This window comes from Rhinolophus sinicus, chromosome 2, assembly GCF_057876585.1.
Source record: "Rhinolophus sinicus isolate RSI-liver-muscle chromosome 2, RSI-T2T, whole genome shotgun sequence".
NCBI lineage: Eukaryota > Metazoa > Chordata > Mammalia > Chiroptera > Rhinolophidae > Rhinolophus > Rhinolophus sinicus.
The window spans coordinates 164,330,363-164,355,127 of NC_142502.1; the positions used below are offsets into that span (position 1 = coordinate 164,330,363).

The 24,765-nt window shown below is 34.0% G+C and overlaps 1 protein-coding gene across 3 annotated transcripts in view; it reads left to right on the forward strand.

Annotated features, from left to right (window-relative positions):
- The window catches only part of SOS1 (SOS Ras/Rac guanine nucleotide exchange factor 1), a 119,961-nt gene that overhangs the window by 11,267 nt on the left and 83,929 nt on the right, over window positions 1–24,765 (forward strand). The gene's annotated exons all lie outside the window — the stretch shown is intronic.

The window sequence follows — 24,765 nt, forward strand, 5'->3', positions numbered from 1 at the left end:
GAGTAGCTAAGATGCCAAGCATGGAAAGCATCTTTCTTGGACTGTCTTTGTTAATTACAGACAGGTACGACCTGACGGCTCTGATGATGTCTTTCAAAATACATTTCTAACGCCATCTCCTCTGCATAGGCTTTCTACTACAACTCCATCCCCTAAGTAAAATGAATCTCTTAATTTCCTTAGTACTTTATACCTCAATTTTAGCACTTAATGACAATCTCCCATTTACAGTTTGTATCTGTGGCTTCTCTCCTCTGTATTGGAAGTTACTTGAGGGCAAGAATACAGTCCTACTCACCTTTGTATTTCCTATAATGCTTAGCATATTTCTCATGGATAGCAGGTGCTCAGTACATGTTTATTAAATTGCGTGTGGTTCTGAGTCTGTCCCCTCAAGAATATACTAGTAATGCATAGCGTTAGATGGGTCTTAGTTGATATCTTTACCAGTCAAAAGGCATTGGAATTGTCATGTTCAGTGTATTCTATTTTAACAAATAGGGAAGCAAATGCTACATATTTTAGAAATAATTCATTTAAAATAATTAGATTTTTTCTTTATTATTAGTTTCAGGTGTACAAAAACAACATAATGATTAGACATTTACACCCCTCACAAAGTGATGACCCCAACAAGTCTACTACCCATGTGACACTGGACACAGCTATTCCAGTACCATTGACTATATTATCTATGCTGTACTTCACATCCCATGAACATACATATATATATGTATATATAATATATATGTACATATACCGTGTTTCCCTGAAAATAAGACCTATCTGGACAATCAGCTCTAATGTGTCTTTTGGAGCAAAAATTACTATAAGACCCAGTCTTATTTTACTATAAAACCAGGTATAATATAACATAACATAACATAACAAAATATAATATAATAAATACCAGGTCTTATATTAATTTTTGCTCCAAAAGACGCATTAGAGTTGATTGTCCAACTAGGTCTTATTTTCGGGGAAACAGGGTGTATGTGTGTGTATATATATGTGTATATATGTATATACACATACATATACATACATATGTATATATATTTTAAATTATAGTTGACATTCAGTATTATTTTATATTAGTTTCAGGTGTACAGTGCAGTGGTTAGGCATTTATATAATTTATGAAGTTATTCCCCCTTATAAGTCTAGTAACCATCTGACACCATACGTAGTTTTTACAACATTATTGACTGTATTCCCCATACTGTATTTCACATCCCTGTGACTATTTTGTGACTACCAATTTAAAAGGACTAGATTTTTTAAAAATGTGTAATGCTTCCAGGGAGGCACAGATACCAAGATAGGATCGAGTAGGCAAGAAATTTATGAAAAGTGCTTGTGAGAGAAAATGAGGAGTCGTCAGACTGTGATGCAAGTCTGGCTCCAAGTGAAGGAGAGAGGTAAGGAAGGAAGGACATTTAGGTGAAAGTGTCTTAGACTGCAGTGCAGTTCTAAGGAAAGTTCCCCAAGGCCTCAGGAAGTACTTGAGTGAAAGTTGCCTATCACAGGAATTCCTCATTTCCCAGGAATAGGCCTGCTTAGTGTGTGTGACTGCTGTGCTCGGTCACTGACTGGGAGCAGCCAGTGAGAAGTGAGGCCTCGCACAGACACAGTGATGGATTTCAGGGTGCACCAGCTGGGGCCCTCGGTCCATTATGTTCCCTGTAGTCAGACATCTGAGAGGCTCAGTCTCATAGCCAGTTGGGGTCCTCTCTGGCTATAAATTGCCTGATTCAAGATAATTGAATTATAGTCTTCCCCCACTTAAAGTGGTAATTTGTTCCTCCAAAACCCTTTATGCTTAAGAAAACATCTTAGGGTTTGTTCTAAAAGTCAAAACTTAATTGCCATGCATAGTGATAGTACACAATTTGCTGTACTGGTTATCAAATGAAGTGTGCATTTCATATTGAAGTGTATTCCATCATTAAACCTTTAATGTACGAAACCAGAAACAAAGCAGTAAAGACAAAAGTAAACAATGCGGATGATGCTCATAGTATTACTATGTGAACTAGTGACCAGGGACGCTTCAGGCACCTCAGCAGTACCCTGAGCAGTCCAGCCATCCAGTCAGGAAGACGACTGCTTGTGGATTTTCCTTTCTCCGCTGCACTACCTTAGAGGCAGAGGAAAATAAATCAGTAAAAGAAAGTCCTCATAAAGTCAAATTCTGAAAACCTTCCATTTGAGTTGAGGATGGGGTATACATTGGAGAAAAGTAATTTAAAGTTTTGTTTTTATGGACCCTTAATTGCACCGATATGTTTTAAAAATAGATATTTTAAGATTGTAACAGTAAGATAATTTTGAAAAAAAATTTCTTTAATGCTGTTTTCCTGCTGATTTTTCCTGTTGGTTTTATTCACTAAACTTGTTGAGCACTTATTGTATGGCAAGCATTATGGCTCTACAATTAAAAAACAATTGTTGATTTTATGAAACATATCTCGTGATAAAAAAAATTATGATTTGCTCATATGTGTTAAAATATCCCAATTGCAAATAGGATTATTCCTCATACATAGAAAGCAGTTTGGTTCAAGGTTAAAAGTAAATATTAAAACAACTCTTGAAGATTAAAAAAAAGTTGAGTTTTTAATTAACAGAGACTTTTTATAGTAAGCTAACTTAAATTCCAGTTATTCTTTTAGAATTACTGAAACAAACTTTTCCCTTTTCCTTTTTTTCCCCCCTGAGTTCATATCATCTTTAATTGCAAACTCTAGGGGAGAAGGTTGTTTTTCAAACTCTATCTCTGATGCTCAAAGAAAGAATTCCATAGAAAGTAAGTTTTAAAAACACAAATTCCATATCCCCTCCTGGATATTCACAGTGCATATCAGCATATTATAGGTCCTAAAAAAATCTCAACTTTGTTTAATCCCACATTTCCCAAATTTATTTGATCATGAAACACTTTTAAAATACACCGGTAACACATCCTACAGTTTCCAAGCAGCACTCATTTCGGAAATGCTGCTGTCAGTTGCCTTCTGTGTTACTCGCTCATTTACCCTTGGTCGGTGCCACTTATTGTTAATCAAGGACTCCTTCGAACTGTTCCCTTTCTTTATAGATAAGTCCCATTTTCTATTTTACGTATAATCTAAACCATTTGCATATAAATTGATTTATATGTATGGCCCAATAATTGGTAATGGAATGCACTTACTGATAGTTACATTCACAGCTGTTTTGTTTAAAAACCTTTGTTAGGATTCTGATTTCTGTACACATATTTAATAACTTTTAATTTTTTATTGTGGTAATATATATTTTTTTACACAAAGTTAGCCATTTTTAAGTGTATTAATTCAGTGCCAGTAACTACATTCGCAGTGTTGTGCAACCATCACCACTAAGCAACTCTCCACTTCCTCCTCCCCAGCCGCTGGTAACCTCTAATCTACTTTCTGTCTCTATGAATTTGCCTATTTTATCTATTTCATATAAGTGAAATCATACAATATTTGTCTTTTTATGTCTGACTTATTTCACTTAGCATTATGTCTTCAAGATTCATCCATGTTGTAGCATGTATTAGAATTTCATTACTTTTTAAGACTAAATAAATATATATATATTTTTAAATATTTTATATATATAAAACATATTATATATATTTATATATATAATTTTATATTATATATATAAAATTATATATATAAATATATACTTTTATATATAAACTAATATATCACATTAGTTTATCCATTTATCTGTTGATGGACACTTGGGTTGTTTCTACCTTTTGGCTATTGTGAATAATGCTACAATGAACATTGGTATATAAGTATCTGAGTCCCTGTTTTCAATTATTTTGGGTATATACCTAGAAGTAGAATTGCTGGGTCATTTAGTAATGCTATGTTCAGCTTTTTGAGGAACTACAACACTGTTTTCCACAGCAGCCTCACCATTTTGCATTCCTACCAGCAATACACCAAGTTTTCAATTTCCCCGTTTCTTCACCTACACTTGATATTTTTTAATTGCCATCTTCATTCGTGTGAAATATCTCATTGTGCTTTTGGTTTGAATTTTCTTAATGACTAATGATGTTGAGCATGTTTTTACGTGCTTGTTGGCCATTTGTATATCTTCTTTGGAGAAATGTTATTCAAGTCTATTACCCAGTTTTTTATTAGCTTGTTTGTATTTTTGTTGTTGAATTTTAGGAGATCATTATATAGTCTTGATATTAGACCCATATCAGATATATGATTGTTAAATATTTTCTCCCATTCAGACCCAATCAAAAGTTTTTAATTTTAATGAAGTTCAATTTATTTTTTTTCTTTCATTGCTTATGCTTTTGGTGTCATACCTAAGAATCCATTGGCAAAGGTCATGAAGATTTACTCCTAAGCTTTCTTCTAAGAAATTTATTGTTTTAGCCTTTATATTTGGGTTGATACGTATTAGGTTAAATTTTGTATTTGGTGTGAGTTAGGTATCCAATTTCATTCTTTTACATGTGGAAATAAATATATATATTTTAAAATATTTCATATATATATAATATTATCCTATTTTATATATATTTTATATATATAAAATATTATCCTATTAATATATATATAAAATAAAGTCCTAGCACCATTTGTTGAAGAGATTGATCTTTACCCATTGAATAGACTAGGTACCTTTGTCAAAAATCAATTCACCACAAATGTAGAGATTTATTTCTGAACTCTTAATTCTATTCCATTGGTCTATGTGTCTGTCTATCTTTATGGCATTACCACACTATATTGATTACTGTAGTATTGTGTAGTAAGTTTTGAAATCAGAAAGTGATCCTCCAACTTTTTCTTTTTCACAATTGTTTTGGCTATTTAGCACCCCTTGCAATTCCATATGAATTTGAAGATTGGCATTTCCACTTCTGCAAAAGTGACTGTTGGAATTTTGCTAGGGATTACATTGAATCTGTAGAATATTTTGGTAGTATTGATATCTTAACAGTATTAAGTCTTCCTATCCAGGAAAACAGGATGTCTTTCCATTTATTTAGGTCTTCTTTAATTTTCTCCAGCAATGTTTTGTTGTGTTGTGTTTTTTTCTAAGTATTTGTAGTTTCCCTTGTGATTTCTTCTTTGACTCATTGATGTCTAAGAATGTGTTCTTTAATTTGTACATATTTGTTTACAGGATAAAAGTCTTTCACCTTAATTCAATTGATTAAATCTATTTCTAGATATTTTATTCTTTTAGGTGCTATTACTCTTTTAGTTGCTAAATAGAATTACATTGCTAATTTCTTTTTCAGATTTGTATGTTGCAGGTGTATAGAAACACAAGTGCTTTTTGTGTATTGGTTTTGTTCTGCAACTTTGCTAAATTAATTTACTAACTCTGGTAACTTTCTTGTGGATTCTTTGGGGATTTTTCTATATATAGGATTACATCATGTGCAAATAGAAGTAGTTTTACTTCTTCCTTTCCACTATGGATGCCTTTTAATTAATTAGTTAATTAATTAATTTATTTATTTTGTCTGATTGCTGTGGCTAGAACTTTTAGTACAGTTTGGAATAGCATTGGTGAAAGTGGGCATCCTTGTCTTATTCCTGATCTTGGGGGAAAGCTTTCAGTTTTTCACCATTCAGTATAGTATTAGCTGTGGGTTTGTCAGATACCCTACATTATGTTGAGGAAGTTCCCTTCTATTCCTCGTTTTGTAAGTGTTTTTATTATGAAAGGATGTTGGGTTTTTCCAATATCTTTTCTGAGTTAATTGAGAGATTGTGTGTGTGTTTTTCCTTCATTCTATTAATGTGTATTACATTGATCAATTTTTTTCTATTGAATCATTTTTGTGTTCTTGGGATAAATCCCACTTAGTCAAGGTGTAAAATCTTTTTTTAATATGCTGTTGGATTCAGTTTGCTGGTATTTTGTTAAGGATTTTGCATCTGTACTCATAAAGGATATTAGTCTGTAATTTTCTTCTCTTGTGATGTCTTTACCTGCTTTTTGTATCCAGGGTAATGCTGGCTTCACAGAATGAATTAGTGTTTCTTCCTCTTCTGTTTTTGGAAGAGTTTGAGAAGATTGGTGTTAATTCTTTAGATGTTTGGTAGAATTTACCTGTTCATTTTTCTGGTCCTGACTTTTCCATGTTGGGAAGTTTTGATTACTGATTCAGTGCCATTACTTGTACGTCTTTTGAGATTTTTAATTTCTTCTTGAGTCAATTTAAGTAATTTGTGTGTTTCCAGGAATTTGTCCATTTGTTCTAGGTTATCTGGTTTGTTGGTGTATAATAGTTCAGTATTCTATTATAATGTATTCTCTTATAATGTGTTTTATTTCTGTGAAGTGAATAGTAATGTCCCTACTTTCATTTCTGAATTTAGTTATTTGTGTCTTCTTTTTTTTCTTAGACAGTCTATTGAAGGTTTGTCAGTTTTGTTAATTTTTTTTCAGAGAAGTAACTTTTGTTTTCATCGATTCTCTTTATTGTTTTTCTATTTTGTATTTTCTGTATCTCTCATCTTTATTATTTCCTAGCTTTGAGTTTAATTTATTCTTCTTTTTCTAGTATCCCTATAGAAGTATCCCTTCTAATATCTTTTATTAACATATAATGCCCTTCCTTGTCTCTTATAACAGTTTCTGACTTCAAGCTTATTTTGCCTGATAGTAAAATAGCCACCCTCACTCTCTTTTGCTTACTATTTGCATGAAATATCTTTTTCTTTCCTTTCACTTTGAATCTGTTTGTATCTTTGGGTATAAAGTGAGTCTCTTGTCGGCAGCATATAGTTGGAAACTGAGGCTACTTTATATATTGGTAAGGGGAATAAAATATTCTTCCTATTTTCTTTTTTTTTAATCACACAATTTTCTGCTCTTAGCTTCTAGAATTCAGGCTCTTACCTTAGGACTATGATTATAATAATAATTTTATTAAGTGGACTTCTGAGAGCCAGATGACTTTATCTCCATTTTTAACGTTATTTCTGTGGGAAATGTATTCTGAGTCAAACATAATCTCTAGGAGTAGTAATCAGTTTATAAGTTTGAAATAATTTTGAACCGACTCTGCTAAAAAGTCTTTTCTAACAAGTATTTTGACAATTTACTTAATATCAAATTTACATAACATTTTTGTTGCATATTGTGTACTAAAGTGTGTTTAATTGTGTTTGTGCTTTACATTATTACATTTACATGTTTCCTGTAAAACTCACAACTTAATACTTCATTGTAACAAGTTATTCAAAGTACAATTTATAAACTTACTTCATGAAAAGTAATTTTCATTCCATTGACCATACTTGAAATTCAGAATTAAATATCTCAGTTCTTAATACATGTACTGTAAATCCAGGACTTGGTACAGTAGAATATCCTATGACTATATTTGAAGTTATCTGTGTTACATTAACATTTTAGCTGAGGTTTAAAACTTTGTAAGGTGGGAAAAATATAAGTAACCAGAAATATTTTCAGATCTGTATAATAAGCCAGTTCTAGTTTGCTTTTGCTTTTTTGGATTTTTGTCTTCTGTTGAGAGTCCTTTTAAACAGTATTTAGGTTGAACAACTTTGAAGTTGGCAAAATATATAACTTAATACAGTTTTTGATACTTTTTAATAGTTTTGATATATGGAATGAACCATACCTTTTGGAATGATTAAAATATCCAACCTTTTATAGAATTTATTTTATTGTTCTGCCATTAAGTAACTCCTGATTTTGTTTTACGTAGTTAATACCATGCTACATAAATATCATGCATGAGCCAAAACATTCTTTCTGTGTATTTCTTCCCCATTCGGTGTTTTAGTTTGGATACTTTGGTTATAGCAAAAATATAAGTTTATTTCTGTATTTTTAAAAAAAGAGTTTCAAATGGCCAATATGTTGGTAACTATGGGCATCTTCATAAAGGTTTTATAGCTTTCTTAAAACTAAAAAAAGAACTTCAAAGATTGAGACCTTCCTTTTGACTCATTTTGGGGGATCTTGTTTCTTTTTTAAATAGTAATAAACATTCAGTATTCATTATTAGTGAAAATAATACTGAGGCCTGTAAAATAAAAGTGAAAATCTCCTCCTATTCTTTCCCTTCCTCCATCCCTCCAGTTGCACTTCCCACAATCTGTATAGCCTAATCTTTTTGAACTTCAAAATCCTTGCTCTTACCTCTCAATAATGAATGAGCCCGTCTCCCTCTTTAAAGGTAGAAACAGTATTTTAAAAAAAGATCTTAAATGAAAACTCAATATATTAATAGATCACAAAGAAAGGGTTTTTTTGGCAGAGGCAGTGAGTAGAATTATGCTGCCTCCTCACCTTTACCTGGTGGTACTATGAGTACCTCTGGGGAAACCCTCAGTTCTGTGCTCATAATTTGAAATTCCTGCTCCCTGTGTGCCTTCTGGTAATTAAAAGCAAGAAATTAGTTGAGCATTTTATGAAGACGATACACTTCCAGTTTTTAGAAAAGTGTATTTTAAAAATATCTATTTCTGATATAAATGTTGCTTTGTCAGAAGTTTCAACATTTGGAACAAATTTGGGTGGTTAATTTCTAAATAAATATAATTCAGACTAGGCTTAAGATGGATGCCCAGAATTCTGTCAGGATTCATTTAATGCTATATATTAAGTTATTTTTTATATTATTAATTTTTCAACAATTGGTTTAGACATACTACTGAAACTACTCTTGCAGCTAATATGTTTTTATTTTCTTGCTCTATTCTCTCCTTTCTTCCCTTTCCCCTGCTTTGGGTAAGAGCTTTATTGAGATATAATTTATATATTATACAGTCCACCCATTTAAAATATACAATTCAATGGCTTTTAGTATATTCACAGAGTTGTGCAACCATCACCACAATCAATTATTGTTTTCACCTCAAAAAGAAACCCATTTTTCTGGTAAGTGGCCTGAGGTGATTCTGAAAATGGTTTGCTGTTCCCCCAGAAAACCCCACAAAATTATTCAGATCAAGAGGTTCATATCTTGTGGTCACTTCAAGAACACTTGTGAAACTGCCTACATCATTAAGGGGGTATGCATATCCGAAAAGTCACCAAGTATCTGAAGGACGTCACTTTACAGAAGCAATGTGTGCCATTCCTTTGTTACAATGGGGGAGTTGGTAAGTGTGCCCAGACCAAATGGTGGGACTGGATGCAGGGTCAGTGGCCCAAAAAGAGTGCTGAATTTTGTTGCACATGCTTAAAAATGCAGAGAGTAATGCTGAACTTAAGGGTTTAGATGTAGATTCTCTGGTCACGGAGCACAGCCAGGTCAACAAAGCTCCCAAGGTGCAGTGCAGAACTTACAAAGGTCATGGGCGTAGTAACCCATGTATGAGCTCTCCCTGCCATATTGACACCCTTACTGAAAAAGAGCAGATTGTTTCTAAATCAGAAGAGAGGTTACACAGAAGAAAAAGATATCCCAGAAGAAGCTGAAGAAAAAAACCTTATGGCCCAGGAGTAAATTGAGTATCAAATAAATGCTAATAAAAGTAAAAAAAGGAAAAACAAACTCCATACCCTTCAGCTCTCACCCCCAACCCCCTACCCCAGCCCTAGGCAACCATTAACCTACTTTCTGTCTATAGATTTGTCTGTTCTGGGCATTTTATATAAAAGGAATCATATATGGTTTTTTTTGTGTGTGTGTGTGACTGCTTTCACTTAGCAAAATGTTTTTAAGGTTCATCCATTTCATAGTATCTATCAGTCAGTACTTCATTGCTTTTCATAGCCAAATAATAGTCCATAGTATGGATATACATACAATGTATTTTTATGACATATTTTATGATTTATTTATCCATTCATTAACAGATCGACATTGGGTTGTTTCCACCTTTTGACTGTTAGAAATAATGCTGCTATAAACATTTGTTTACAGGTCTTTGTGTGGACATAATATTTTCATTTCTCTCGGAGAGAAATTGTTGGCACATACGGTAATTATATGTTTATTTGAGGAGCTGCCAGACTGTTTTCCTAATAGGTGGCTGTGCCATTTTTTAATATTCCTACCAGCAGTATGTTAGTGTTCTGATTTCTCCACTTCCTCACCAACACTGATTATCATTTTGATTCTAGCTACCCTAGTGAGTATGAAGTGATATCTCACTGTGGTTTTTATTTGCATTTTCCTAATAAGTAATGATGTTGAACATCTTTTCATATGCATATTGGCCACTTGTCTATCTTCTTTGGAGAAATGTCTATTTAGATTTTTCCCCCCATTTATTAATTGGGTTATTTGTCTTTCTGTTATTGAGTTATAATAGTTCTTTATATATTCTGAATACAAGTTTCTTATCAGATATATGAATTGTAAATATTTTCTCCCATTATGTGAACCAGAGCATTCTTCTAATGTTGTGATTAATAAAGAATAGTTCATTTAAAGCTTATATAAACATTTAATTTTCAATAAGTGAAATGTTTAGCACTTAAACTGTTCTAATCATGGGTTAATCATCAATGTTTCAGAAGTTAACATCAAGCTCTTATGCCTTAGGTCACTTATTCTCAAACTTACTAAGCATCAGCATCGCCTGGAGGGTTTGTTAAAAGGTGAATTGCTGGGCCCTCCACCCAGAGTTCCCGAGTTTCATAAGGTCTTGGGTGGGGCCCATGATTTTACATTTCTAACAGTTGATGCCGATGCTGTTGGTTCGTGGATCTCTGCCTTAATGATCCCTATAAACTATCATAAAATATTAGAGAAATGTTGATCAGTAGGAATTTCTGCCCGATAAAAGAGAAAAGTTAGATTTCTACTCCATATTTGCTTATTTAATTTCCATATATTTGCATACATGTTTCTTATATTTACCCATGGTTAATGGCTAAATTGTTTAGTTTCTTTCAAAACTACTATATATGTAAAGTATAGTTTTCTTCATAGGGTCGTCTCCGTTCAGATTCTCACAAATTTCCTAGAACTTAAGAAAAGGTCTAATAATCAAAGAACGTTAAAATTTAAAGGAACTTTTCAGATCATCCAATTTATCCCTCCTCTTTCTCCCCCATATAGAGATTAATCAAATCACTTAACCCAAGATCACACAGCTAATTAGTGGTAGGTATAAGTAGTTCTTGATGAATTCATTTCTGCTAATTCTTTATTGTTTGAAGAAAAGGAAAAATTTATTTCAGCTAATACATTTTTAATGACTTTTCAAATACAGATCTCTTTGGTAACTTATTTCACTAGATAATAAAAAGCTTACAATTTTTGAAATGCCTTTTTACACTTGACTTCTCTGATAAATGATATTTTATTACTTCACTATATACCAAAAAAAACATAAATAGCCTGACAAATAATTAGGTTTTAGAAGGTATGTTCTATAGGTGTCTTTTTCTTTTTTTTTTCTTTTCCCCCCTCAGCTTTATTGAGGTATAATTGACAAAAATTGTATATATTTAAGCTGTACAACCTGATGTTTTGGTATACATTTACTTATGAAATGATTAAAACAGTCAAGCATTTGACATGTTTATCACCTCTCATACCATTTTCTGTGTGTACTTAAGATGTACTTTCTTAGCAAATTTAAAGTTTATAATACAGTATTAACTATAGTCATCATACTGTACATTAGAGTTCCAGAATTTATTCATCCTTTATAACCGAAACTTTGACCCTTTGACCAACATCTCCCCTTATAGGTGTCTTTTTTGTTCTGTTCTTAACGAACGTGCATGAGGAAGAAAACAGATGTTAAGGAATATGTGCTAGTGAGATGTGGGATAGATTTCCATGAATAAACTCATGTAAAATGGAGTACATTGAGCTAGTTAATTGTTTCTTGGAGACATCTTAAAACTATTAGAAAATTCAGAAAGAGTGATGAGGAAAGGACATGTAATAGAAAAAGTATAAAGCTGCTTGCCCCCCCCCCCCCTTTAAAAATCTTTCTGGCAAATCTGCTTAAGGGGAAAGACGGTCTTGCTTTCACCAGTCTAGGTTATAGACTAGTAGATGTTCATTTTAATAATTACAGAATTACTAAAATCTCTTTTTTTTTTCATTTAGCCCATTATCTTAACAGTTAGATAATGTTTTTTGTATGATTTTTGTTTTGTTTTTCTTAAATTAGTTGATCTGCATTGTTTCTTTCATAAACATCTAGCTTCTCAGGCACCAACTGTAAAAGGCATAGAAAATACTATTAAGCACTAAAAATAGATTGTGAAAGCACTGCTGACTGATTTATGAAATTATTTCATAATTGTCCTTGGTCAGCTCTTGCCTAGACTTCTGTACAGCCAGTAGCCTATTCCAACCATTCTGTAATGTTGCTAAAATAATTTTTCTGCTTCACTGTTAAAACTTTTAACAACTCCTCTGTCTTTGAACAATGACATAGCCTTATTCTATATCAATCTCAGATTATGTGAACTGGAATAATTTTTGTCTCAGAAGCAAGTTTTCCTATTAGGGCTTCAGGCTTATATTTTGCTAAGAGTTAGGGAACTTACTGAAGTAAGAAAGGCACTTCTGCCCCAGATTCAGGAATGGGGAGTCATTTCAATGTCTTAAATACAAGCTTTTGAATGTAGCCTGCAGGACTCTGGTCCCTGAGAGTCACATACTGCCTAGCAGTTAGTTTTCCTTAGAACCTAGGAAACATGCCTCATCTGAGCTCTTCCTCACTGAACCTCTCGTCTCCCAGCCAGGACTTTTCTGCTTTCCTAATTACAGCGTCTTCTGGAAGCCTTTTCAGATTAACTCCATTCACCAGTCCTTAAATTATTTCTCAAGAATCTTTAGACATCCTCATGGGTCTGGGAGTTCTCTGTGAGATTTAAACAATTTTATGGTTCTCTATATAGATGCAAATACCATACACCTGGTGTTTACTGGAGGATGAAGTTGAAAATGATTATTTTGAAACAACAGCAAAGCTTTCTGAAATTTTGTAAGCAGCAAATTTGAGCCACAGTTTAAAATAAAGATTTAAAAACTGCATTCTGTGTAATCCTAGGAAGTACCTTAGGGGGCCTTCATGGTAGCTGAGAGGCTGGGTGAACTGGAAGCAGGAGTCACCATGCTCTCTTTTACCAGGGTAGCTTCGTTTTTATTTGTATTATGTATTGCGATTCAGTGGAGATTTCTTTCGGCAGCTCCCCGCTCCCCTCTAAAAGTTTTGAAAGTCACTGGACTAAAAGGTTCATGGTTTGGGGTTTTGGTGAGGGAACTGGGATGATGTGTGTGGCTAACTAAATTATTTGTAAATAGATTTTTTTTGTAGTTAATCTGACAAGGAGTCCTCCAAAATGCTTACTGGTGGTTGGGAAATGCTGCTCCAGGACATCATAGATTGGTAGATCCGTAATTCCCAAATTTTTGATCTCAGGACCCCTTCATGCTCCTAAAAAAATTACTGAGGCTCCCAAAGAACATATTATAGGGGTTATACCCATGAATTCATATTTTTTAAAATAAAACAAAAAATTTTAACTTATTTAAAAATAATAAACTCATTACATGTTAACAATAATAACATTTTTATTTAAATAACTTTTCTAAAACAAAAAAATTAGTGAGTGGCATTATTTTACATTTTTGCCAATCTCTTTAATGTCTGGCTTAGAATAAACCTGGATTCTCATATTGGCTTCCACATTCAATCAGTTGTGATATACTGTTTTAGTTGAACTATATTAAGAAAATCCAGCCTCATGCATATAGGTAGTTGGAAAGGGAAAGGGCATTTACAGCTTTTAAAAATATGACTATTTTTCTTTGACATCAGACTCCACAAGTGGTAGTTTCTTACTTACAATGTGGAATCTGAAACTATAGCAATGAACTTTTTATTCCCTGAATTAAAAGTAGCAGTTGTAAAAAGGCTCTACAGGCTTTCTCATTGGCTTTCCATCATTGCTGTTCCATTGCGAAGTCCAAGTCAAGTCCTTATAAGGGATCTAGCCTCCTGCTATCTCTTTGAGCTTGTCTTCCAAACTCTGCCAACTCTGCTCTAGTCACACTGCACTTGCTTTTTGTTCCTCTAGGCAGTCTCCTGTGTAGGGCTTTTGTTACTGCTGTTCCTCTGAGTTCTAATTTATTAGATATCGTAACATAACACAATGTCTAATAAATTAGACATTGTGTTAAATGATCTTCATTTAGGAAAAACTATTGGCAGACTATATCTCTGGTTTTGAGTGTGAAAAGAGGAATCCCTGAGTAGAATTGCTTGTACTTGTCACTGCAGTCAGAAACATTTATTCCTCACCTTTGTGTCAGACTCTGTCCTTTGTTGGGGGAAATGCAAATGGCACCTGATCATTGGTATTGGTAATAAATATTCTGCTGTAGAGTACATAAATGTGCCTCCCTGTTGAGAAAGCACTAAAAATTGTCTTTACTGCTATAGTTCACTAGGACCTAACTACACAGGTGATTAGTTATTTCAGGAAAATAGAAGTAGAAAAACCATTATTTTATATGTTAAGGCAGATTTGATTTAAATCTAGGTAACTGAAATAATTAAGCTACTAGTCAGAACATTTCAACATTTTTCTCCAAAAGTACATTTTTATTGCTTGGTGTACTTAATATTCTTCACTTTAAAAGTATTATAAACTATAAATTTTCATTTTCAGATGACATTTGATGTTTCACTGAATTCACCAATTTATTGAGTTGGTAGGCCAAGAAAATGGGTTAAAAGATGCATCTCCTGCTCCCCGTAAGTTACAGAATTGTTATGGTATTATATCGCATGATTGGGAGCCCCAAGTAGACAAAGGAAAATTCCTACTAAGTCTTTAGGAAAAGGCCCATCTCTGTTTTAACAGGTTAAAGATGGACATTGGACTGTTAAGTGTTAAGAGTTCGACAGACACAGTAATATTTAATTAAATATATTGTTTTATTCTGTGGTTTATTATACTGTTGTTACTTATTTTATTGCTCAGCGTTGCAACTTTGGCTATTAGGAGCTCTTTTAAGTTGGCTCCTGTTGAGTCAACTTTTTGCTTATTTCTTCCCTATTTTGAGGGATGCCTAATGTAGTAGGATCAGTGTTTTGTGAAAAGTGGGGTCTTCTGACCAGCCACCTATATCTGAATCACCTAGGGTGTTTGTTTAAAAAAACCAAAACTGCACTTACTATCACTAATGATTAGGAAGATGCAAATTAGTACTATAATGAGATACCACTTCACACCCATTAGTGTGGCTGTTATAAAACAAAAAACAAAAAACACAGAAAACAACAAGTGTTGGCAGGATGTGGAGAATTTGGAACCCTTGTGCATTACCAGTGGGAATGTAAAATGGTACAGCTACTGTGGAAACCAGTATGGTGCATCCTCAAAAAACTAAATATAGAATTACCAAGTGTTCCAGTAATTCCACTTCTCAGTGTATAACCCAAACAATTGAAAGCAGGGACTTGAACAGATATTTCTACACCACTGTTCATAGCAGCGCTATTCATAATAGCCAAAAGGTAGAAACAACCCAAATATCCGTCGCTGGATGACTGGATAAAGAAAATGTGCTATATACAGACAAGAACAATGGAACATTATTCAATCTTTAAAAGGAATCAATGAACATCAGTTAATGTAACCTACCAGGTCAACAGGCTAAAGAAGAAAGAATCACATGGTCATATTAATAAGTGCAAAAAAGGTATTTGACAAAATCCAATCCTCATGATAAAAAATTAGTAAACTAGGAATAGAGGAGAACTTCCTCAATTTGATAAATATTATGTACAAAAAACCTTTAGCTAACGTCATACTTAATGGTGAGAAACTTGAAGCATTCCCAATACGATCAGGAACAAGGTAAGGATGTGCCCTTTCACCACTGATTTTCAACATCATACTGGAAGCCCTAGCTACTGCAATAAGACAAGAAAAGGAAATAAATGGGACAAGATTGGTAGAGAAGAAATAAAACTGCCATTGCTCACAGATGACATGATTGTTTATGTAGAAAATCAAGAAGAATGGATCAAAAAAAAAACTCGTGGAACGAATAAGTAATTATAGCAGGGTTGCAAGATACAAGGTTAAAATACAACAGTCTATTGCTTTCCTATGTATCAGCAGTGAACAAGTGGATATTCAAATTAAAAACAGTACCATTTACATTAGCACCCCAAAACTGAAATGCTTAGGTATAAATCTAACCATACATACATACACACACACACACACACACGTGTGTGTGTGTGTATGTGATCTGTGTGAGGAAAACTACAAAACTGATGAAAGAAATCAAAGAACTAAATAAATGGAGAGATACTTCATGTTAATAGACAGGAAGACTCCATATTGTCAAGTGTCAGTTCTTCTAAACCTAATCTATAGATACAAATCAATCTCAATCAGAATCCCCCCAAGTTATTTTGTGGATATTGACAAAGTGGTCTGAAATTTATCTGAAGAGCAAAAGACCCAGAATAACCAATACAGTATTGAAAAACAAAGTTGGAGGACTGATGCTACCTGACTTAAAGACTTACTGTAAAGCTACAGTAATCAAGGCAGTGTGGTATAGATGAAAGAATAGACACATTGATCAATGGAACAGAATAGTGAGCCCAGAAATGGATTCACATAACTATAGTCAACTGATCTTTGACAGGAGCAAAGACAATTACAGTGGAGCAAAGATAGTCTCTTCAACACATGGTGCTGGAACAACTGGACATCCACATGTAAAAAAATGAATCTAGACACAGACCTTACATCCTTCACAAAAATTAACTCAAAATGAATCACAGTTCTAAATGTAAATAACAAAACTATACAACTCCCAGAAGGTAACATAGGAGAAAAATCCAGATGATTTTGGCAACATCTTTTTGGATATAACACCAAAGTATTGATCAATGAAAGAATAGACTTACATTAAAATTAAAAATTTCTGCTCTGCAAAAGACACTGTCAAGAGAATAAAAAGACAAACTACATACTCGCTGAAAATATTTGCAAAAGATATCTGATAAAGGACTGTCATCTAAAATATACAAAGAACTCTTAAAACTCCACAATAATAAAACATCTCAACTAAGACGTAGGCCAAAAACCTTAACAGACATTTCACCAAAGAAGATACACAGATAGCAAATAAGCATATAAAAAGATGTTCCACATACCCTGTTTCCCGAAAAATAAGACCTGGACAGTCAGCTCTAATGCGTCTTTTGGAGCAAGAATTAATATAAGACCCAGTCTATATTACATTATATAAGACCCGCTCTTATAGTCTGGCTTGGTCATATTTTCGGGGAAACACGATAATATGTCATCAGAGAAATGCAAAGTAAGACAATCGGGAGTTACCACTACACACCTATTAGAATGTCCAAAACCTGGAACACTGACAACAAATGCTGGTAAGAATGTGGAGCAACAGACACTCTGTCATTGTTAGTGGAAATGCAAAATGGTGGAGCCACTTTGGAAGATAAGTTTGGTGATTTCTTACAAAACTGACTCTTACCATGTGATCCAGCAATTGCACTCCTTAGTATTTACCTGAAGGAATTGAAAACTTACATCCACACAAACACCTACACATAGATTTTATAGCAACTTTATTTATGATTGGCAAAACTTGGAAGCAACCATTTATTTAGTTCTTTTCAGTAAGTGACTGGATAAATAAACTGTGGTGCATTCAAACAATGGGATATTATTCAGCACTAAAAAGAAATGGGCTGTCAGGCCATGAAAAGATGTGAAGCAAGCTTAAATGCAAGTTACTAAGTAAAAGAAGCCAATATGAAAAGGCTATATACTGTATGAGTCCACCTATATGACATTGTGGAAACGGCAAATCTATGGAGATAGAAAAAAGATCAAGTGTTGGGAAGGAGGTCGGGTGGCGAGAGTACAGAGGATTTTTAGGGCAGTGAAACTACTCTGTGTGATAGTATAATGGTATGTATGTGTCCTCGTACATTTGTCAAAACTCATAGAACATACAACACCAAGAGTGAACTCTAATATAAACTAAGGATTTGGGGTAATAGTGATTTGTCAGTGTAGATTCATCCAGCTGTAACTAGTGTACCCCTCTGGTGGCGTATGTTGATAATGGGGGAAACTATGCATGTGGGAGGCGGGGGTGTGGGAAATCTCTGTACCTTCTGCTCAGTTTTGCTGTGAACCTCAAACTGCTCTAAAAATAGCCTATTGTATAAAAAAAGATTATGGGGCGTTATCAGTTTTTTTAAAAAAGGAGTAAAATCTGATTTATGCTGCAACATGGATGGGCCTTAAAAACATTTTGCTAAGAGAAAGAAGCCAGACACAAAAGGGCAAATGTCATATGATTCCACTTATATGAAATATCTAGAGTAGTCAAATTCATAGAGACAGAAAGTAGAACAGTGGTTACCAGCGGCTGGGGAGAGGTGAGAATGGGGAGTTACTGTTTAATGGGTACAGAATTTCAGTCTGTGATGATGAAAAGTTCTGGAGATGGTTATATTGTGTAACAATGTGAATGTAGTTAATGCCACGAAATTGTACACTTAAAATGGTTACATGGTAAATTTTATGTGTGTTTTACCATAATTTAAAAAAGGAAGCATCTTGGCTCCACCCCAGGCATACTGCATCAGAATCTCGGGATGGGGCTCAGAAGGCTTCGTTAAAAAAGAAAAACAACAAAAACTTTTCAGGTAATTGTTATGCATATAGTTTAGGTTAAGAGCAACTGATATATATGGGATTATATAATGCAAAATAGGATAAACAGTTTTGTTGGTGTTTTTTTCAAAGAGAAATTGATCAGATTATTGAATTCAAGTACATACAATCTTCATTTATGTTTTTGTGTTTAGCTGTTACATTTTGTACTTCCCTGCATGTAGTAATGTGAATCATGACTACTCATGATTATTTATTTTAGCATGCTACCAATTAAAGTACTTTCAGATATATGACTTCATTTGATCATCACAGTATCCTCTGGAGATGAGAAATGATGTTGCCATTTTCAGGTGCAAAACTTGAGATTTAGGAGGCTTAATGACTTGCCTAAGATCATACAGGTAAAGTCAGACCACCAAGACAGGGCTTCTGACTGCAGCTCCTGTTACTCCATTGGCAGGTTCCAAGAAAACAGCAGGCCTTGTTTAAGTTACTATAAAGATCCCATGGATTTAATGGTTTTGTGAACTGAAAAATGTGAAATTACTAAATGAATCATGCAACTTAATAATTTATTTTGCAGATGAGAGGTTATCATTTGACAGCTCTACTGTTCTTGCCATGTTGGCAATGCTTACTATTTATAAAATTAGGATATACTGATTCTATATAAGGGAGTGTTTTATGAGGTATAAACATATGGTACTTAATAAATACTAATCAGTGCCAGTTATTAAGAAATGTGAAGCAAATCCATCATTCTGTGGCATTGTTTCCTTCCCTTGCATTGAAATGATTTCTATACCTAACTATTTGTGTATAGTACACTTTTTATAAATGTGACTATTCTTTTAGAGCTTCCCTTTGAAGAATGTATTTGTCATAGTTGTGCCCAGGAATCGGTAGACTCCCTCCTTTGCCAGGTACATCCAGCCATGTTCTAGACTAGCAGAAAGATGTAAGAGAAAGCACCTTTAAAAATTCCTGTTTTACACTTACACCCCTTGTAGCTTTATTGTCTACCATAATGGAATTGGCAGGATAAGGGCATTCTTTGCTGGGCTACTGTCTTCAAAGCATTAAAATGTCTTTAATTTCTGCTGGATGATATGGATGTCTAGGGGACAAAATATTTTTTTGGTTTCTTGTGATATTTTTATTTTACAATGATTTAATATCTAACCACTTCTTGCCATTTTTATAAGATAGAGGCATAATATGATAAAAATTATTTAAAACATTCCAGATTTGTTTGCCCATACACTAACTGATTGTTTGCTAATTTCATGTCTCAAAGACATCTCAAGCGTTATGAAGTCCAGAATTGAACTCTTAATCTCCTTGTTCCCCTTCCTGCTCACTAAGCAATCTATTCTTCTTACAGTATCTCTCATCTTAGTGAATGCATCTGCTTCTGGTGCATTTGGCCAGTGATCTGGGCCCTACGTAGCCTTCTTATTTTATTTTATCTCCTTTACTCTTTCCTTCTCATCTGTACGTGCTTTTTCCCTCTCACTTCACCAACCCACTTTTCCCCTAATTTATACTCACCCATGGGGTTTCTGCTTTAATCTTCCTTTCCAGAACTACTAGCTGAATTTAGCCCCTGCCTGATGGCCTCGTCCTCTAATAAGAACAACAGTAGAGCTACAGGTAACATTTAGTAAACTTTGACTATGTACGGGTATGTAATATTATCAGCGGGATTAAGTAATTTTGCTCAGGGTTATACCCTGATAATTGAAAGAACTGAGATTTGGATTTAAACAATTTAGCCCACATTTAACTGCTTTATTACTCTGCTTCTTACTATGTAGCTATTTTTGTAATTAATATCTCGGTCCCCTCCTGTACTGCTGAGGTCTGTGAGGGCAGAGACGGTGTCTATCTTATATTCTTAGTATCTAGCAAGTTGAACGCATGCATGTGTACATGTTTCATACTCAGAAAGTATGAAAATGGATATAATTTATAAGTGGAACTCACAGTGAGCATTTTACCTTCCAGATGTGAAAGTATCTATAACTATGGAGAAATCTATTTAATTCATCTAGTAAATCAATTTACTGTTAGTGATCACACATCAAGGAACCTGATCTAGTTGGAGAAGTTTGAATTTGAAAAAGTTTCCCCACTGTTTTTGTGTCCTTGATTCACTAGATTTTAGAATCTACAGCATAGGGGTTATGGGAGATCAATTGGTGAACCTTAAATAGTCAAGTCAAAAACTGCCATCTTTTGGAATTTTTAGAAAAATGACAAAGAATAGACAGTAGACACACATGTATTATGAATTTCTATTCCAGCTTTGAAGAAGCCTCTTAGAATGGGATTGAAACTTACTTAGGATAGGATGGATAGGAGCACCAGGGAGAAAAAATTGGGAATTTTATACAGAGCTCCTACCTGTGTCAGGACATCACTGATAAGAAATTTCTGCCACATTTGGAAGACTTGAGTGTGAAGACGAAGAAAATGCTTGAAGACGAACTAAAAAAATAGATTCTTTTCTTGAGTCATTTCTTTGTTTTATTGGTGGGAACTCTGTTATCACAGAAAGTAATAAAAATTTGTTTGGGAAGGTCATACTTACTGTTTTTAAACCAAAACAAATGAAAGATGATATGAACTTGGCACTTGACACATGTTTGGAATTTAATGTGTGTAGTTATTTTCTGTGGGAAAGGTCTTTGAATATTGTCTTTCCCATAGTTAAAGTACACACAGCAAAAAAGAAAAAAAAAGGCAATCATGAAGATTTTTATTTAAATGAAAATTTAAAATTTAATTAAATTTTTATTTTATATATACACCTATAAATAAAATGTTACAAAAGTGCATAAATATGACACAATTATTTTCAGTACAGTTTTTTTGGGTGGTTAGTTCATTCTTCCCTCTTTTTTCTTCTCTCCCATCCATATCCCTGACCTTTAGGACCCTCTAAGCCATGTCAATTACCTGAGTTACATTATTCCATATTTTTTTCCATATTGTCATGTTCACGTACAAATATATATCTATAATACATTATGCACGTGCACACGTGTGTGTGCGTGTGTGTGTTTGTGTTTGTGAGGTTTATGAGCATTCCCTCTACTTTAAATTTTTCTGTCTTACTCAAGAATACCTCGTGGAAATCTGTTAAATGGCATAGCTCTAATTTATGCTTTTTAATGGCTACATAGTTGTATTAGTTTGCCAGGGCTACCATAACAAAGAACCAACCACACACTGGGTGGCTTAAACAGCAGAAGTTAATTTTATTACAATTATGGAGGCTGGAAGTCCAAGATCAAGGTGTGGGCAGGGTTGATTTCTTCTGAGGCCTCTCTCCCTGGCTTGTAGACGGCCATCTTCTCCCTGTGTTCACATGGTCTTTCCTCTGTGTGTGTGTGTGTGTGTGTGTGTGTGTGTGTGTGTGTGTGTCCAAATTTCCTCTTCTTATAAGAACACCAGTCATATTGGATTAGGGCCCACCCTAATGACCTCATTTTAACTTAATTACCTCTATATAGATACTATCTCCAAATATAGTCACATTCTGAAGTACTGGGCATTAGGACTTCAACATATGAAATTTTAGGGGATACAATTCAGCGCATAATAATAATGTTCTGTGATTTATTCAAATATTCCCTTACTGATAGGCATTTACATTAATTCTAGATTTTGCCACTGTGAACAGTGGTGCAATAAAATCTTTATGTGTATATCCATTTATTTCTATAGGATAATTCCCAAGAATGTGTTTGCTGTGCCACAGGGTATATATATACCCTATGGTGTATGGTTGCTGGATTACTTTTCAAAAAGTCTGTTATCAGTTAGCATTTATACTAGCAAGGTAACAGAATAATCCTTTTCCTAGCATTCCTATCAACAATAGGTATTATTGATCATTTTAATTTTTGCTAGTCTAATAGAAGTGAAATGATATTGTTCCTTTAATTTGCATTTCTCATAATTCTCTTCCCCTCTGTCTTGTCCCAGTTACTCCTTAACTGCCTGTGATTTGGGTTCTGCTCCTGCTGCTCTATTCATATTCTTCTCTCAGAAGTCACCAATTATGTGCTAATTGCTCATTAATTGGTCTTTGCAAAGTATTCTGAGATTTGTAGCATTTAAAACTCCTGGACACTGGTTTTTGTTTTGCCTCATTTTCATCTGTTTGCTGCTTGAATGTAGGCGCCACCTACAATATCATCCTGTCTTTCATTGCTCCTCGGTTTACCATGGGCTGGGAGATTTTATCCCAGTTTGTACTAGTTCCTGTGAGTGATTGGGTGAACTGCTCCAGATCCATGACTTTTTTTTTTTTTTTAATTTTTATTGAGGAATATTGGGGAACAGTGTGTTTTTCCAGGACCCGTCAGCTCCAAGTCAAGTCGTTGCTTTCAATCTAGTTGTGGAGGGCGCAACTCAGTGGCCCATGTGGGAATCGAACCGGTGACCCTGGTGCCATGAGCATTGTGCTCTAACCAACTGAGCCAACCGGCTGCTCCCGTGAACTTTTAACATTAGTAAAAAAGCAAAATCTTAAAAATGACTAAATTATTTGCAAATATTCATTAAATAAGCCCTGTTTACTTCTTGTAGTTATAACAGCTAGTAGGTTAATAGGTAAATTTATTTTTTTGTGTGTGTGTTTTTATTTTATTTTTCAATTACAGTTGACATTTAATATTTTATGTTAGTTTCAGGTGTACAACATATTCGTTAGACAAGTAAATTTATCTTTAGCATAAACACCCAATAGTTAGGTGGTTTTTGCTACTTGAGTATTTGAAACACTATGGCAAATAATTCCTTACAACCAAAAAAATAAAATACAATAAAAATTTTTAAATCACGTAATAAAAAACAATTTTAAATTATTTAAACTGAAGTATTAAACTTGAATTTATTATCTTTTTTGCAAAATATTATCCTTTACTAAATATTTCCTATCCTGGTTAAATGAATGGTTCTCTCTCATTGCTGCCCCCACATACCCCAAAAACAGTTATCCAAACCCACCTCCTCACGTGTTTTCTACCTCCCACTGGTTCTGCCCTTGGTTAAGGCCTTCATTGTTTCTTTTTACAGTTTGCAGCATCCTTCCAACTTGTTTTGCTTCCTTCAACCTCATCTTTGTTTTAACCCATCCTTCTTACTGACACCAGAGAGATTCTTCGGCGTGCAGATCCTAATTATGTCAGTCTTGTTTTAAACCCTTCAGGTATTTTCCGCTGATCACTTCTCACCTTCTTAGCGTGACATACAAGCCTGTCCTTTCCAGTTTTGCTTTCTTAGTATTCTTTGGTCCAACTCTTGTAGTTTTCCCAACACATTTTGTCTTGGCTCTATGCCTTTCTTTTTTTTTTTTTAATTTACTGAGCCTTTGGAAAAAATGGTTTTTATTGAATTTAACTAAAAAAAATTATTTAAAATTAGTTTTTATAACTAACTTTAGAACATCTTTGAAATGAGTATAGAGTGTTTGGTGTGATACACATAATTTTTAGGCCAGATATGTTTATCCTGTCTTAAAAGTAACATATGCACTCAAAAAAATTATTCATAATTATATACATCACTTATTTCCAAAATGGAGTTGAGGTAACTATGCATTTGGGCTGTATTTCCTTTTTTTTAAAATTAGTTTCAGGTGCACAAGACAAAGTAATACTTAGACGTTTGTCATTTATATCCCTCACACTGTGTGAACCCCCCCGCCCCCCATCCACTATCCCTCTGACATCGCATACTGCCATTACATTTCCACTGTCTCTATTCCTAATGCTGTACTCTGCTTCTTGTAAGTATATACGTACACATATATATATACACATACATACACACACGCACACACATAACTTGTAGTTGACATTCATTATTGTTCAACTTCAGCTTCAGGTGTACAGTGCAGTGATCAGGCATCTACATCATCCCTGAGGTGGTCTCCCTAATGAGACAAGTGTCCATCGGACACCCTACAAAATCTTTACAACATTATTGATTACATTCCCCAAATTAATTTTCAAAACCCTGTGGCCATCTTGTGGTTACTGACTGTTTTCTAATCCCCTCACCTTCCCCCTTCCCCCTACCCTCTATGCCTTTTTTAAT